The 14,375-nt window shown below is 34.9% G+C and overlaps 1 long non-coding RNA gene across 1 annotated transcript in view; it reads right to left on the bottom strand.

Annotated features, from left to right (window-relative positions):
• Nucleotides 1-4,200: 4,200 nt before the first annotated feature.
• LOC141574402 (uncharacterized) overlaps nt 4,201-14,375 on the bottom strand; it is a 98,529-nt gene continuing 88,354 nt past the window's right edge. Inside the window, exon 3 of the long non-coding RNA XR_012501482.1 lies at nt 4,201-4,908. This is a non-coding gene — a long non-coding RNA (uncharacterized LOC141574402). The remainder of the gene's footprint in view (nt 4,909-14,375) is intronic.

Consider the following 14,375-nt stretch of genomic DNA (forward strand, 5'->3'; position numbering starts at 1 on the left):
GTTTGCCCAGGGAATGTGGAACAGACATGGACTTTTAATCCAGAGTCTGAACAGGTTGACAATTTGGACCAGAAGCAACCTGTTAAGTTAGCTGCGGTCTCTGGATCAGCCTGTCCACGTGGTTTGGGTCATTGGGAAATGAAACTAACTGGGGCAGCCAGGTCAGGCCATAAGGGAGCTTAGCACGCTGGTCTGAAGATGGTGAGAATAAATAACAATACTTCCATGGCCAATGACAGGCCAGCTGCTGTGAACAGCCCTTCTCAGGCTTGACCACATTTTCTGTCCTTGCAAAAGCTCTGTGAACTTTCAATAAGCTCCTGTTTTTGTCTTAAACTATTTTGAAATTGGTTTATCTTCCTTCTCATGACTAATTCTTGGCTAAGACAATAGCCAAGCAAACCAAATTTTTTTAATCCTTTCAGGGGAATCTGTTTACATTTAAGGTGAAAAATATGAGACTGCTCATTAGGCTCTTGGATTTTTGAAATCAGATAATTAATGGCAAGAAAGAATGTTGAGGAAATAATTTTTCAAACATCAGCTTTGTGACAGGGAGTATGTTGAATACTAGTACACAATCAGTTTAATTTAACCTTCACAATCACACAGCAAATAAGATTATAATCCCTATGTTTCAAAAGAGAAAACAGAGGCTTAGAGATATTAAGTGGCTTTCACAGCTTTTGAATCCAGAATTGTCTACCTAGAAATCCATGCTCTTCTTGAAAGCACCTTATAACATTCAGAAAAAATAGAAAAAGCAGACTCATGCTAAAGGACCTTATTTCCAGGAACTGATGAACCTGGAGGTCATGGGGCTAAATATTTTGTATTTATTTCATATATCTCTAAAGAATGTTCTGTCTGATTGTAGGTACCATTTGAGTATTCATTAATTCCCTGAATATCTAGTTATCTTCCTCTAAGAACTGGAGGTGAGTGGCCCCCAGATAAAATCCCAAGAGCTTATTTTTCCTAACGGCCATGAAAGACATGCATAGATAAGTCTCATATTTGATTTCTTAGTTATTTTCAAACCCTATTATCTAAAGGGCTTCTAGAAACAAGTTCACTTCTAAGCAACAAAATATAACCCCAAATTACTCTGGGAATGTATCCCAAAATTAATTATGTTGTTTGACTTCATTCAGCCACTTATTCAGAAATGACTTGGAGAAAGAAATATTTATATTTTTTTCTTTGATAAAAAAATCTATATTATCAAATATCACCAATTAAAATTAGATAACTAAATCCCACATATTAGGGATTATAATTCATTTCTGGTTTTTGTGGACTGCATCCTTAAAATCAGTCTAATAACTGTTCCTATCTGCTACTGCTGCTTACAAATGGTTTATGGCATGCTTTCATAAATGTGGATCCTTGTAAGAATTCTGAAGACAGCTCGTCCTAAGCAGCTAACCTGGCGGGGTAGAATTTAAAATGTGACAGCTTGAGAAGATAGCAAATGCTTTAGTTAAGAATTCAAATGTTACCATATGACCCAGTAATTCCGCTCCTGGGCATATATCCAGAAGGAACCCTACTTCAAAAAGACATCTGCACCCCAATGCTCATAGCAGCACAATTTACAATAGCCAAGACATGGAAATAGCCTAAATGTCCATCAACAGATGACTGGATAAAGAAGATGTGGTATATTTATACAACGGAATACTATTCAGCCATAAAAATGATAACATAACGCCATCTGCAGCAACATGGATGTTCCTGGAGAATGTCATTCTAAGTGAAGTAAGCCAGCAAGAGAAAGAAAAATACCATATGAGATCACTCATATGTGGAATCTAAAAAAAACCAAAAAAAAAAAACAACAAAAAAACCCCATAAAAACATAAATACAAAAAAACAGAAACAGACTCATAGACATGGAATACAAACTTATGGTTGCCAAGGGTGGGGGTGGGAAGGGATAGACTGGGAGTAGACTGGGAGTTTAAAATTTGTAGATACTGACAAGATATGTAGAACAGATAAACAAGGTTATACTGTACAGCACAGAGAAATATATACAAGATCTTGTGGTAGCTCACAGTGAAAAAAAATCTGACAATGAATATATGTATGTTCATGTATAACTGAAAAATTGTGGTCTACACTGGAATTTGACACAACATTGTAAAATGACTATAACTCAATAAAAAAAGTTTTTAAAAAAAGAGTTCAGAATGTGTCTAGCTAGAATTCTTTTTCCTCTTTCTGGAACAATTAAGTGGCTCTTTAAGATTACACAAATGTAAGATGGGTAGACATTCTACTGGAGACACTTAATGGTCTAATGAAGAAAGACCTTTGGCAGCAAAGCTGATCCCTGAGGAGGACACAGGTGGATTTGCATGATGTTCAGTTAGCCTCTTGGGAGGCAAAAGATGATGTCTCTGGTCATTTTCCTTTTGAGGTTCAGTATTCGAATCTTTCTTATGAAGTGGAATGATACTTTCTGAGGCTTTTTCATAGGGAAGAATTAAAAAAAAGTGGAGAAAGTTAGCTCAGAGAATGCTGTCTGAATTTGTGATAGGAACTGAAAATGTTTAGGGAATGCTGTCTGAATTTGTGATAGGAACTGAAAATGTTTGACTGTAGAAAGTCTGGGGTTGGAGGACTCTGAGAAGGGACAGTCGGGGGAAGGATTACAATAACAGGTACTTTTGGACAGTGAGGATGTGTGTGCTGGTGTCTGCACCAGTTCATAGCAGAATTATTTTCAGTTTGACCACTTTGAAATGGTGGGTGTGTTTTCAAAACAGTGACCGAGCACGTCAGTGTGGAGTGAAAGACGCACGCACGTGATGGGAGGAGATTCTCATCTTAGCCTGTTCAGGACTAGAATCAATAAATCCCCCTTCTGAAGATGCCCTTCATGCAAGACATGGTGATTTCTCAACAGAAAAACTGGAAAGGTAAGAACAGAGGGGAAACCAAGAGTGAACTCATCAGACTTTCCATTTATCACACCCCCTGGAAATTGGAGACAGGCCTGAGTAAGTTTTTAGAGTTCTTAAAAAAATGTGGATGATGAGATGAACTCAAGGCCGGGTTGTGGAACAAAGCCACAACATGAGATTATGAATTATTGGATAGTTTGTATGGTTAGGACTAGGATTCTAACCAGAATTATGAGATTATCTTTACTTATTTGCACTTTAAGTTGGTGAAATAATTAAGTAACACAGTTAAATGGTTCAACTTGATAAAGACATATTTGTATATCTATAGCCACATTTTTAATGTTACAAATAATACTTGCTTGTTTTATCTGTGTTATTCAGATCTTAATACATTGAATGAATTACTGTTTAATGCTACAGTCCCCTGAATTTTTTTATTTTCTTCTATTTTTAAAAATAAACTTACACATTTGATGATAACCACTTCTTTTTGGTTCTTTTATCTCCTCCTTCATGGTTTCATGAGTCCTTTTTCATTTGTTTATATAAGATATTTAAAGATTTATAACTGGATCCCCGCTCACTAAGTGATGAGAACAAATTTTAATGAATATAGATGAGTATAATATTCTAAAAGTCCCGATGTTAACACAGTGGTCAAATAATTCTAAAGGTTACATCCTCTTGAGTTAAATACAAGATTAGTGAGGAAATGTAGTTAATTGGTAGGGAAAACACTGAGTATGTTTTTCATATAACAGTACATGATATGTTTGCTCAGGCATGGTCAAGAGTTTTAAAGGTAATGTACATACTGGTCATTTGAAAGGCAATAGAGTGTCTACATTTAGGAGGGAAAAATTAGATTGAAGAGTAACTTGTTTGAATCAACAAAAATGAGCAAAAGAAAATAAGTAAAATTAGGGCAAAAGAAATGTGAACAAATATAAACTAAGGTAAACATAAAAGCACATCGTATTTGGCATAAATAAGAATACTCTTCTATTAAAGAGAAAGAAGGTTTGCTTTGAAAAGAAGACTGCAGGTGACATGAGCAAGAGAAAGACTCAGAGGTCCAGCACTAATGTCCCCCAAATAATGACAAAAGCAATGACTGAACAACCAAAAACTGATGGACTAGCTTTGGAAAAGCTTCCCTCCGAAGGAAGTGCTTTACGCAAAAGACACACACACACATATACTGCCAGAGTATCTGGTAGAATATTTTGTATGTTGTATATAAATACATATAAGAGATGCATGAAAAAAAAAAGTGACTGTGAAAATGCTAAGTAATTATCTCAAGGGTGAGACTTTAGATGATTTTATATGACTATTAATATAACATAATACATTATAATAATACTGTATATTTGTGTATGTGCATACATATTATATATTTTTACATAGGCAAATTTCTTTTACAATGAACTTTATTATTTACATTTAAGAAAAAAATAGCTATTTTATTATGGAAAATAGATGGACAATAAAACCTATCTGGCTGATCTATAACATATGCAAAATGCCTTGTAGACTGTTTAGCACAAGGTGGGCATTCCTAAAAGTCTCGACCATCATTGTTGTTACTTGCATCATTATACGTATATTATTTATATGCCTAGTCTCATTTTTGCATCTTTGGTCTGATTCCCACTTCCCAACTCGGATTTGTAATTCTCTCCCCGTAGTCTTTTCTATCCATTTTAATATGTCTTTTCATCTGCCTCTTCTCTGACCCTTCCTCCTTCATGAAGCTTTCTCTGAGTATATGCAGGTTGTTGAATCAGTAGCATGTTTAATACAAACGATTTTATTTGCTATTGTTATTTCCTCAGTCAGACTCAAAGCTCCTTTGATGGCAAATATGGCATATATCTTTGGTTTGCTTGTCAACACATCAAAGACACGTAGCAAGCATAGCTCAATCAATACTGGTTGAGTGAAATGACTGAGGGCTGAAGTTCCTTCCAGAAATTTGGATAGATAAACCCTGTAGAGACAAACAGAAAGAATTAATTTTTCTGACATTTGCATTTTGTCAATGAATACCACCAATGAATAGTATGACAATTTTCAGGAACTTTAAATTCACACTTTCCTTTATCAAATGCACTTTTACATTGATACGATTGATCAAAACAAACCATCTGCAGAGCTTGCTGATCTGAAAACTGATGTAGAGGGAGTGTTATGGAAATATTTGGAAAGCCATTCATCAAGCTGACTGAGAGACTGCAGGAGTCAGGTTCCACAGGCTCCCAAGATGAATTGGAAGAAGATGAGAACACAGATGAATAGGGAGCAAATGAGCACCGTGTAGGGTTCACTGTGGTGGGCTTGGACCAGGGTCAATTCTATGACTATTGTAGTACAGGCCATACATACAGGAAGAGCAGGCATCCTTTTTCATTATCATTTCCCTAAAGACTTCAAGTCTTTGCATTTTAGTCTGTAAGAAACAATATTTTCCTGCCACCCCCAATGTTTTATTTATTTATTTTTTAAACATCTCTATTCCTCAGCACTAAGAAAAGCAGCAATCAAAGCCACTCTTATGGAGTCTGCAGTGTGAGAGCTGAGGTGTCTGGGTTGAGGTGTAAATGTGAGGATTATGGAAATGATGAAGTATGGATTAATGACGAGTATGGCAAGCTTTTACATAAAAGACCTTCAACTTCAGGATTCTTTTGTTCAAATGGGGGAACATGGGGAACACGTGCCATCATCAGTCATTAATATCTTTGTGAAAGTTAGTCCCTTAGATTGTTTCTAATATGATTAATAACTTGAAGGGAATGAATATTTTGATACTACAAAAAAAAAAAGAGAAAATTCTTGGGAGTTGTTAGAGGAAGAAATCAGAAAGAAAGAAGAGGAAGGGGGATGCCAGTGAAAGAACATGAACAGGGATAAGGTGGCCCTGGGTGAGGGAGGAGGGACAGAACCAAAGGAAAACTTGGACCATTCCTGGTGTAATTCCACCTTGAGAAGCGCTCTGGGAGAAAGCAAGAGGAACATGAACTTTGGTTTTAAATTTGAGTTTAAATCCCTGCTCTGCTGTATATTAACTATGTGAATCTGCATTCAGTTTCTTAAACTTTCTGACTTTCAACAATTAGCTGGAAATAATGGTCTTTGGTGTAGGACTGACTTCTCCATTAGGTGCAGTGCCTATGGCCCAAGGTATTTCTAGGGCCAATGAACATGTTATAATTTCTTTTAAAATGAAAAAAAAAAACTTTGAACTTTCAGGTCAAAAAAATTTAATATATATTAATATATTTGTCTTTATACCAACAGAATTATAAAGTATACTTTTAAATATTTTTTATGAAAGGGGCCCATGGAAGTCATTATATAGCACTGATTTGGCGGGAAGGGACTCGGAAACGGGGAGTTAGACAAAATCCTATCTTATAGGATGCCAAGCAGTTGGTACACACTAGAGGATAGGCCTTATTTTTCCTGCCTTCCTAATGTCTATACACTTTGTAGGTTTCCGTATCTGCTCTGGTGATCAACTAAGGGTTTATTATACACCAGGCATTATTCTAAGTAGTTTATGTAGATGGACTCATTAAATTCTCACAATATCCCTAAAAGAGGATTATTGATACCATCTCCTTTCTACAAATGCAAAAACTGAGACATGGAGAATTTCAGGAACTTTCCCAAGCTCGCACACTCTGTAAGTGGCAAGGCTGGACTTTGAGGTAGGACATCAAATGTCCTTCATTAGGACTTTTGGAACTTAGTTAGGCAGATCCAGTGATGTCTCCCGTTTAACCTGCTCCAAAAGCCCCACTGGCATTTTCCCACTGAAAATATTTCCCTGTTAAGATTCAATTTTTAATCTCAGATGTAGGTGCACCTGGTAGATATGGATGACTGCTGCTCAAATTCTTCACTCAGACCTTGTTAAAATATTATCAAATGTCCATAGAACACAATTGTGAAGCACACATGTTCTGTGGTCATTTTTACGCTGTGAACATATCATATGACCCATCAGCAGCATTGCATCATTCTTCTGCTCTGGTTATCAGTAACATCACCAGGACTTGCTCCATCAGTGTACGCACTAGCAAGACCACGTTGGACATAGGGCTTGTTGCACATCTGGATTCTTCTATCACACGATCAATGGTGAGGCCAACAGTATCACAAAGCAGACATTTCTGTATGTGAAATGGTTTCTCTGCCAAAGAATTCCATTTTTTCTAGATGTGTCATCAAGGCTCCTTGAGAACTGAATTTAAACTAAGTTATGAGTTTAGAATGTGACTCCCTAAATTAAAATAACTTCATCCTGAGTCCAAATTCCAGAGGAACAAAGTGTATTACATTAGATGGTTTGTTTTCTCATGGAATAAGCAAAGTTTTGAATTGGGTTTGGTTTAGATTTAAACCTGACCAGGTTAGTCATAAGGACCATAGATTATTACTATTTAAGAGCTAAGAGCTATGTACTGAGAGTTTATTACATACCAGACTCTGTGCTAAGAAAATTGCATGGAAATAATCCATATAATTTTCATAAAAAGCTCAAAAGCTTTTTTTTTTTTTACTTCTTTTTGGGGAAACTGAGCCACAAACTTAAATAAGTAATTTTCCCAAACTCAGGCATCTCTAAACTAGCAGCACCTGGATTCAAACTCAGGTGGTCAGACTGCAAATCCCATATTTTTAAACACTAAAAGCCACATTGCTTATAAATTACCTATGTTCTTCCTTTTCTACTTTCCATCTCTTTTTCCTCTTTCATATCTCCTTCTATTTCTTCCCATATAATAAATTGAAATTCTAAAATATTCTTAAATATGACATCATTGAAATGATGAAGACAACATCATTTAAATCTTGAATGACATGACTGAAAAAAATTAACAATACTTTATTTTGGAGTTAGGATGGTAACTGAGACAAGAGATTGAAGGGAGAGAGGAGGAACTAAAATTTCAGAGAGGCACAAATCGGTCTTAGTAATTCAGTGACTGAAATAAATGAATGAGTATTTATTTTTGATTCAGGAATTGTTTGGGAGCTTCAGGTAAGGTTTCCAACCATAGACCTGTGCAATCTAGGAACATCTAAGCTTATCACTTGTCCCCTTCTCTTTAAGCTGTGACTTTAAATGTTTATGTATGCATGTTACAAATATGGATAACAATGCTATAACCTCCTTTATTGAGGGATAATCACATTAAATCTAAATATTTACTCAATTCTGACCATTCCTCGTTTGGGAAAGAATGAAAATAAAGGTATGATATTACCTGGAGATGGCATAAATCGTCATGTTTTAATTAAAAATGGCAGAGTGACATTTGTACTCCCATGTTCATAGCAGCACTAGTCACAGATGCTAAGAAGTGGATACAACCCAAATGTCCACTGATGGATGAATGAATAAGCAAAGTGTGGTGTATACACACAATGGAATATTTTTCAGACTTAAAAAGGAGTTAAATCTTGTCACAAGCTACAAACATGGATGGCCCTTGAGACATTATTTTATGTGAAATAAACTAGTCACAAGAAGACAAAGCGTGTCTGATTCCATTTATGTGAGATTTTTACAGTGGCCAAATTCGCAGAAACAGAAAGTAGAATGGTGGTTACTGGAAGCTGAGGGGAGGAGAGGAAGAGGAGTGGTTTATTGGATGTAACTTTATATGTGTACGATGAAAATGTCTGGGGCTCCATTTCATAATAATGTGAATATACTTAACACCACTAAACTGTACACTTAAAAATGCTTAACATGATAAAAACTAAAACTAGAGATGAGGTAAATAAGACTCTTGCACAGGAAAGAGATTATTAAGGAGGATGTCATCTGTGTATGAATGGGCTTGTTTATATTTTTAATCTCTTTGAAAAATGGTCTCATGTTTGTTTGAGGTTGCATTAGAAACAAGCCTGAACTACGGTTTACTTTTCAATCTCCCAAACTGAACCTCCCTGAGGCTACCTAAATACATGTCATAATGGCTTACTTATGACACACAGAGCAAGACTTCTGATAAAACAAAGCAAATAAACCATAAGAAGAATTGGAGAAGTCTGTCTCCTCTCCTCTAGACAGCATTCATAATGACCAAGGCCAATTTTATGCTCTGAATCCAGAAGTGCAGAAATTAAGCTTTCAGAAATGTACAAGCTCAATATTTTATACTTTCTGCTTTTTCAGGACATCATATTCTTTTTCTTCAAATGAGATGGAAAGTACAACGAATTTCTTTAGCTGGATTCACACAGCATTTATGAGATTGAACTTGTCAACTTGGATTTATGAAATTTATGAAATTTTCTAACACAGTTGGGCTACTGTGCCAGCACTTTCTTGAATTTTTAAAGGAAAAAATAATCCTTTGCATTTTTGCTTCAACACTCATGCTGGCCTTTCTTTATTGCCTAACATACATAATGAAGATTAAAAATGGGAAGTGCCCCAGTGGTCCACGCTGATTAGAATGCTCATACAGTATTGCAATGCATTAATCTGAGAGGAGAGAAAGGAGGGCCAAGAGACAGAACTTCTCATTTCTAGACAATCTTACATCAGGAAGAATTCCAGATCCATTTGACCTAAAAGACAGCCTTGTACCCACCTTGTAATAAAAGAAACACGATTAAAATCCTTGCAGGACACAAGTCAATCCATCCATTAGTTACTAAGTTCCTTTCCAAAAAATTTAAAAAATAGATTTGATTTTAATAAAAGTATTCCTATCCTTGAAGTTAAACATTCGGTACAATCATCCAGGATGCAATTTTTCTCTTTATTTTGAATATAGTTTTCCATTTTTCAAAATTACTATTAACTTTTTAAAGGGAAATCACATTTTCACATTGATGAACAGTAGCCATATTTTCCACTTACGGGGGTAATGAGTTCAGGAGCAGTGACCCAGCAAATGGACAGGAGAATCTGTTCCAAGCTGATGTTAAGAGTATTTTGATGTTTTGGAAAAGAAAAAAAAAAAGACTCTGGAACTAATGATGACAGATCTCTGCTGTTAATTAATCAAATCACCTCAAAATAGAGTTCAGCAGGTGGAAATAATTACCAGTTAATTGTCTCCTGTTTATTACTCTTTGGAGATAGAAATCCAACCACTGCACTCATTTTACAGTGTTTACTAAAAAGTAAATAATAAATAAATCAGAAGCATGGATGTTGTTATGGTAACAATATTTGTGTTTGCTTTCAGAGACAATACAAATAGTATAAAATAACAATTTCCCCTTTGAATTAAAATATCTGTTGGCTAGGTGCATGAATCTGCTTTTAATAAAAGATTAATTTTCTTCTGTTTATTTTGATATGATTAAGTCCCTGGTATGAAACAGAATTTTCAGTGTGAAAAGATTGTCAGTATGAATCCTGACAAGAAGGCAATGTGTGTCTTTGAAAGTTTAGATTTGGTGAGAAATGTACATCTTAGAAATATAACTTTATTTGCTGTGTTTAATTTTATTATTTAGAACAAAAATCATCTTAGTATATTCATATATTGATCAGATACTGGAGCATTTTGTGAATCAGATCCAAATTCCAACTCTGGAATTTACTATGTGTGATACTGTGATCCTTATTTATGAAATGAGGATAAAAATAGTAATAATCCCATAAAGTGATAAAGCATGGATGCCTCTTAGGAACTCAGACAATCCTTGACATTTAATAAATGCTCAATTAAAACCTTTGTGTTACTATCACTATTTACTAATACTATTATAGTTCTAGGTAATAATCGTAATGTTTTTAAGTTTGCCTATTAACTAAATTCTTAATTTTGTTCTGAAGCAGTTGAAATATTCAGAATCAAATGCTAAGACACTGTTTCTTAAAATTAAAATTTTCCTAGGAAAAGGAAGATATACACAATTAAGATGCACAGAACAAACATATCAAGTATATATGTGTGTGTATATATATATATTTATCAAAATGTCTCTCTATATAAACATATATAGGTATACTATAGATACAGATATGCCATAGGATAACAGTGTTAAATTTTTGTTTTATATGTTATGTATAACCATCACCTGTTTCTCCCTTAAATAAATTTATTATGTATCATCCCCAATATTTATAAAAATTGTTTAATTTGGCAGGAATAGGTTTATATAACAAATATGTTAACTAAGCTTTTTGAGACACACCAGCACACAGAAAAATATGGAGCATATCATTGAATGTTGTAGTATAAAGGATGGAAAACAGTGAGGTTTTTGTCTTTTCTCCTTGCGTTAATCTGTAACTGAAATATTGGGAGACGTGTGTGTGTGCGTGTGTATGTGTGTGTGTAACACATATTAGTCGAGAATTGTAATGGTTTAGGTTTTCAGAAGAGAGATGTGGAAGAGGGTAAAGAGCTGTCCTACAGTTTTTTTAAAGTATGAAGACTACTTTTCCCCAACAAAACAAACATAAAATCAATTATATCCATCACAAAACCATTATTCCTATATATCTTTAACATTAATTAATGTGACTATATGACATAAATAAAATATAAAAGGATGCTTCTTAGTAATAATAAGTAATGTAAAGTTGATAATATAAAACGTCTGTATTTGTATCTAAGTTTGTAGCATCAGCATAAGAAAAGCCTGAGATTCTCTATGCACCAGGTTTCTATTACACCATTAGATGAAAATCTAATAATTTCAGAGCAAGTAATACCACATCCTTTGTGTTTAACCATTTTCTCTTTCAAAAAATATTTTAACATTTATTGCATGAATAAATCCATTTCTTTCATTTGAGTTTATGATGTAAGGTCAGTGGACTTGGTATCTGTAGCAAAACCTGGATAAACTACTGATTTATGTACTGCCCATTTGGCTACATTTGATAGGACCCTCAGCCTCTCTGAACTGAATCTTTGTGTCCTTCGTGGTATCATGATAAATCTATGGCATGTTGCCTTTGTTTTTTAACTGAAAACCCTTATGTAATTTTATTTTATTGAAATAGAGTTGATGTACAGCGTCATGTTAGTTTCAGGTGTGCTATGTAGTGACTTGACATTTGCATATATTATGAAATGATCACTATAATAAGTCTAGTAACTGTCTGTCCCCATATAAAGTTACTAAATATTTTTGACCATATCTCCTTTGCTGTATATTTAATCCCGGTGGTTTATTTATTTTATAACTGAAGATTTGTTCCTCTTAATCTGCCTCACCTATTTTGCCTAACCCCACCAGCCTCTCCCCTCTAAGCCTTACACTTTAAAATCATTTCATTATTGAGAATATATTCTGCATCATGAAAGCATAGTGGTATTCATTCTCATTCACCCTACATTTTCCCGCTTATTAGAATGAAACACCATTAATTCTTGTAGCGGTAAACTAATTTCCCCTTTGGTAATTTCTCATTGTTGGCATTGGCTTGGGAGTTTTTCTACAAAATAGTCAGAAAAACAGCTGATCGATATTGCCAATGCATCTTTTGCCCGCAGTATACTCGACAAAGTTGAGATTTCTCATACTGCATTTCTTATTCCTTATAATTAATTTGTATTTACATGAAATAAAATTACATATGTTAAAGTAACATTAGCTATCATTTATATATTAAAATAACTCTTACAAATGCTCAGTCCTCCCTGTTATCCAAATTCAGTTCCCCAAAAATGACTTTCAACTCCTTTAAATATGCTCTTCTGCTCCTCACTTCCATACCTTTAAATAGATGCCTTCATTGCTAATTCTTGATTTGTCAACTTTGGACATTTTCTACTGATTTCCTTTTTGGTAGTTGTTAATTCAGCTCTCTGACACTTACTCCACCAAATGGACTACTTCCTCTCTCTATATTCTCACATTATATTCCTATTACAATTCTTGGTTAAGTTGGTAGTCAGTGTTTATACTATTATTGTTATTATTAATGATTATTATTGTCATCCAACAATTATTTCTCTACATATTCAAGCACAGTTCTGAAAATCTCCATCTCCAAGTTTTCCTTTCTCTCTCTCTCTCTCTCTCTCTCACACACACGCACACACCCATCCCCTCTCTCCCTCCCTCCCTCCGTCCCTTTTACTGGGAGGTCTCCCTCCTTAGTAACTGATTCTCCTCCAGTCTAACTTGAGTGTTTACTGGTTAAAGTGCACAAAGGCTCAACTGGCTATTTCAGCAGCAATCTCCTGTATGGTGTTGTGCTCCCTGGATCATGTATCTTCTTGTTCATTTCACTTTTCAGAATCAGAACCTAGAGTAGCTTTCTAAGAAAAGACAAATCACTGGGGGGAAATTTAAAGAAATGTTTTTGTTCTCATGCTTTAGTCATGGTTTAGCAAGATATATCATCTCCCTTCTGAATTTTAAAGGAATTCAATCTACTACTTTGTGGTTTCCAGTCTTGTTCTTGAGAAGTTGGATGCCATTCTGAACTGCAGTACTTTTTACAAGACATTCCTAATCCATCTCTCACACTTGAAGCCTTTGGTATCATTTTAAAATAATTTTTAATGTTCTTACATTTCACAGGATAATACCTCTGTGAGAGACCTTCTTCATTCATTGTGCTAAACATTTGGTGGGTCTTTACCATTTAGAGATTTGTGTCCTTCAAGCTTTAGAAATTACTGGTTTGATTTATTAAAATTCCTGTTACTTATACATTAAACTTTCTTCACGGTTCTTCCAATTATTAAAACTTTATCTCCTATTGGCTCTGCTTTTGGTATTAGTTTATAGGGGATTTTTTAAAAAATTTATAATGCTGTGATTTATAAGAATTGTTTTTGTTATTGCAATAGTACTGCTTTGAGAGTATCGATGATATATCGTTAAAAGCTTTCTTCTGCTTCCTGTGGTGTCCCTGAATCTTTTCTACTTATTTGTATCTCTGTCAGCTTGGATGGTTCCTTCAAATGAGTAATGATGTTTACCTATCCATTGTATTTAAGAGGGAATCACTAAAAAGCTCCTGGCTTGATATTTATGTGAAAGCATGTTTCCTTCACTGCGAGATGATCCACATATAAACTCTTATGTACTTTGCAAATCTCTCAAAAGTTTAGCATCTTGTTTTGCTTTTTCTTGGAGGCATTTCCATTTTTTTTCCCCCCAGAGGGAAATGTTTCTGTCATCTGCCTGGAGTTATCTGAATGAGGGAAGACATTGGGAAAATAACTTGCCATTCAGGATGCTGACTCATTCAACCCCCTCACCCCTTTCTTTTTTTCTGGTTTGATTTCACTGGTCTGTTATGTCAGGTGACCCCAAGTACCTACACTGTTAGGTTTGATTTCTCTGCAGAAAAAGACTTCTGTTATCCTTCTACAGTGGGCAAGAAGCATCCATTTAATTTCTGGAGTTTTTGAGTGTTGGGTGGGAGTCAAGGGATAGATCGATCGCTGCATGTCTTTGAACTCGTTCCTTTGTTTTCAATGAGTCACTTCCATAGTTGCTTGTCCTGGG

The sequence above is a fragment of the Camelus bactrianus genome, chromosome 21, assembly GCF_048773025.1.
Source record: "Camelus bactrianus isolate YW-2024 breed Bactrian camel chromosome 21, ASM4877302v1, whole genome shotgun sequence".
Lineage (NCBI taxonomy): Eukaryota > Metazoa > Chordata > Mammalia > Artiodactyla > Camelidae > Camelus > Camelus bactrianus.